General features: G+C 43.2%; 1 non-coding gene across 2 annotated transcripts; it reads left to right on the top strand.

Annotated features, from left to right (window-relative positions):
• Positions 1 to 459: 459 nt before the first annotated feature.
• Positions 460 to 2446, top strand: LOC125518978 (uncharacterized). 2 transcript variants are annotated; one of them, XR_015604536.1, is made up of 3 exons: positions 460 to 1124; positions 1202 to 1343; positions 1511 to 2446. It is a non-coding gene; the product is annotated as an uncharacterized LOC125518978 (transcript). The 2 variants fall into 2 exon arrangements; XR_015604535.1 differs by having other exon boundaries at positions 1202 to 2446.
• Positions 2447 to 4249: the final 1803 nt, after the last annotated feature.

Consider the following 4249-nt stretch of genomic DNA (forward strand, 5'->3'; position numbering starts at 1 on the left):
GCCGAACAGCGACCAGTCTCTCGCCTTATCATGACAGTCAGTTTTAGCTTTCTCTACCGAGGTGCTAAGCCCGGCAGAACCGGGGCACAATCGCAGTAGTTCTCCTAGCGCTACCTTAGCCGATAGAGCAGAACGTAAGATACCAAAACATAGGAGCCGGGCAAACCGAACATTTGACCAAAGACATGATTCGGAGCTGATGCATATAATGCTATAAGTTCGGGGTGCCGCACTTGTGAAAGTGTTCGGACTTTTCACACCGCATTGTGGGGTACGTAAGCCCCTGGTGTATTGGCCATACCAGAGTGTACGGTTGCAAGGCATCATTAATGAACATACACACACATATATATAGAGTAGCACTATTCTGATCCCAGGACCAAAATAGTTATTCAGACCACAGCCCCCTTATATAGGCGCGATGAGTTGTTCCCGAGATTCCTTCACTGAAACCAGGAACTGCCCAAACATTGTGGCAAAAAAAAGAAACTACCCCCACCTCCCGCATCTTTATCCCCAAGCCCGATCCACCTCTATCGCCGCACCAGGCCACACACCCACCACACTCCATCGCCCCGTGCCGCCATCCACCTGGCCACCGCCGCCATCCACCTGGCCGCCGCCGCCCCCGTGCCGCCATCCACCTGGCCGCCGCCGCCCCCACGTCGACGTCCAACCGCGCTGCCGCTGGAGTCCGGACCACCAACTACGCCGCCGCCGGAGTCCCGACCTTCAAGCGCGCCGCCGCCGAGCCCAGACCACCAATGGCGGCGCCGCCGGAGACCCAACCTCCAACCTCAACGCCACCAGGCCCCGATAACAAAAGCGTGCCATCACCACCCCCACGACCCGCGTCGCCGGCGCCCCTCCTCCGCGGCCGGCGCTCTCCCAACCCGTGGTCGACACCCATCCTCTTTTGCGGCTAGCGCCCTCCCTCCCCGCGGCCAGCGCGCGCCTTCCCCGCGGCTGACGGGCCTCCAGCTCTGTGGCCGGTGCAGTCCCTCCTCGCTGCAGCTTGCCCCTCCTCCATGGATGGCCTGCACCGGCTGCCGGAACTTGTTGAGGTGGTACCCTTAACCCTCGACCTTCAATTACAGGTCACCAACGACGCTACAAAGAGAAAGGTCAGCATCTGGCCCTCTTTCAGTTTGTTGATTCTCTGAAGTTTTTAAAGTTGATTATAACTGTGTATATTTTGCAGGGCCCTGCGAAGTTCAGTTTTTTGATTTTCTGAAGTTTAGTTTGTTGATTTTCTGAAGAAATAGGTTCCTTCACTTGCACTCCTCTAACTAGTCCTGTGTGGTGATCTCCTCGACTCCTAGGTTCGGCACAAACTGCGAATTGTAAGCATCTTCTGAGTTTATAATGCTTGAAATTACAGTATGTGATTATATAACATTTTAGGTGGAATTGGTCAATGTTGTTCCCTGTAGTTGTATAGTGTCCAGATCAATCGTCGATTCCTATTCTCTAAGTGATTTTGATGTCTGAAGTTCAACTGTATATGCAGGAGCAAAAAACTGTTGTTTTTGGTTCATTAGTTTCAGTTTCACAAGTTGGTTTTCTTCTCATTTTATCTCCAAAAATTAATCAACGAGGATCGACGGCAGTCCAGGATCTGCGAAGACGAGGGATGCTGTTTTTGGTTTGCTTTTGTGAATCAGCATCACCGCATTACACACCACACCGCCCACCAGCAGTACGTGTCTCTCACCATCGTCCTTCTCTCTTTCTCCTTTCTCTCTCACTCTCTCACGCAGGACACGGCGCTGCCATGGCGGCCCCGAGGACGATAAGAGCCATGCAGTATGACAAGTACGGCGATGGAGCTGAAGGCCTCAAGGTACATGCTCGTCGCCATAACGAGCTGTCTCCAAACAGACTTGACATGCCTCGTGTAAGGTTCAATGACCGAAAGGTGAGGTTCAGACGCTGCCGCAATCCGTGTGACGTATGGCTCGGAGAACTTCTTGCATTCCTACTAGAGTGAAACCGTTGGTGCTCAGGATCAGACTTTGGTGGTTCAACCATGCATACAACGAGATGAAAAGGTTGCTATGATATTACTATATGCATCAGCGTCACCTACCAGAAGTGATCTGCAAACTCTTGAGACTTGGCCACACATGGCTGGATGGCATCCTTGCAAGCTCTGTAGGCTGTGACGATCCTGGCAGCTACCGGCTTAGTGCTGTTCTTCAGTGAGTTGAAATGAAATTTGGCAACAGGCAACAATTTCTTCATGAAGCAAGAGATGGCGTGTCAGAGTGTTTCACAAAAAGGCGAGGACGAGTGTTGGTTGAGAACATTAGCCTACATTTTTTGTTGCCTGCAAGTGTGGTTTCACCTGTCTTTGTGCATGTGGCAAAGTCTCAGCAACCTGTGCCCTTGACTTTGTAAGACAGTGGTGGTTGCATTTATAAATACTAGCAAGGAACACTTGATATTTAACTAAGAAATCATATGAAACAAACCTTCTCCATTAGAGCATCAAGTACATGTTTCCCATGGAGATGCCATTTGGCAGATGCTAGTTCCTGCAAATGCACCAAAGAAACCTAAATTGAAGTCTCGAAAGCTGCATAATGTTCCATACCACATGATGAATCCACATATACCTGACAATGTACAGAGCGTGATGCGAACCAATACGGAAGCCACATGCCATGAACCTGAAAATGAGCCGTCATGTGTTAAGTTCTCTGCATATCACTAACTTCTAAGCAAAAATATTGTACTTCTAGTTACGCATACATTTGCCAACTCCTGAACCTTCAATTTTGCTTGTCTTTGCACCCCAGACAGTTTATCCTGAACATGAAGCATTTTTTAGTTGTAAAACACTCAGTTTTTTCTCGTTGATACAGAATAAAATCAGGAAGTTCAATTTTAGAAAGGGAAGTACTTCGAAAATTATTACAATACTCAGATTATTCCCATACAAAAGAACAAAACAAAAAGTCCAATGCTATATCACTTGCCCCGTTCCGATAAATCATGCAAATATATAACAGAGCATTTTATTTTCACATTTTTGAAAAACAACGAGAAGTCCAAATTAAAAAAAATATGAAGTTCAAATTTAAAAACTCGGATTTTACTTTCTACTAAACAAATAAAATCGAGAAGTTTAAACAAAATAACGAAGTACTTCGATGTATATGGAAAACTCAAATTATTTCCTATTATAGAAAACAAAATTATGAAGTTCATTTAAAAAAATGTTTGATGCTTATTTAAAAACATTTTTTTTCTAAAAAAAGGTTGAGAAGTTCAAATTAAAATAACAGAGAAGACCGAATTATATAAAAAATTAAAAAAATTCTCGTTAATAAAAATAAAAAGAAGAAGTTCAAATTAAAAAAGGAACAACTAAAAAAGTTTTAAAAGATTTCCCCCCGCCATAGAAAAAACTAGAAGTTCAAACTAAAACAGCGAAGTGCTCAATGTTTATTTAAAAATATAGGATTTTACCTTTTTATAAAACTCATATATATTCGTTGTTATTAAAGAATCACCCATGAAGTTCAAACTAAAAACAGTGAAGTTCGTTGTTTGTTTGAAAAATCACAAAGAAATCTTTACTCAAAAAATGCAAGCTGTGAAGTTTAGATAAAAAATAACACACAAGTTTAAAGTGAAAACAACCAGCGATTCAACTACTACATTGAGTGTTTTTCATATACGAAAAAGGAATAAAAAGGCAAAGTTAAAAAGACGTTTGCTAAAAGTTTACGTGGTGGGCAAGGAAGTTCAAAACCTCTTATGAAGGAGGTCCGTGTATTTACTTCTGCAAAAACACACACACACACAAAATATGTTAGTTTTTATGTTTTAACAAAATTCTCTTTATCCATTACAAATTGGAAAACAAAAATTCTCTACATGAAAAAAGTTTCTCCTATTCAACAACTTTCCGAGGGTATATTGTATACTATGTTCCAAAAATAAATGGTAAAAACAAATTGGCATATGTTGTTCGGAAAGAAAAGTTTACCCGTATTGGAAAAAGTTGCGTCTTTTCAACAAGTTTCTAATGATTTACCATTTGTGGAACTCTGAGGAACGGGTGAGGGATAACGTACAAAAAATATGTGGCCAAAGTTCAATATGAAAACAACGGGAAGTTCAACTACTATGCAGAATGCGTTTCGGAATAGGAGTGGGCAATTACAAACAGAAAAAGGGGACAGAAGTTCAAGGTGAAAACAACGAGCAGTTCAATTACTACACGGCATGCGTTTCAGCA

This window comes from Triticum urartu, chromosome 5A (genome assembly GCF_056163025.1).
Source record: "Triticum urartu cultivar PI428250 chromosome 5A, HENAU_Tu73, whole genome shotgun sequence".
Lineage (NCBI taxonomy): Eukaryota > Viridiplantae > Streptophyta > Magnoliopsida > Poales > Poaceae > Triticum > Triticum urartu.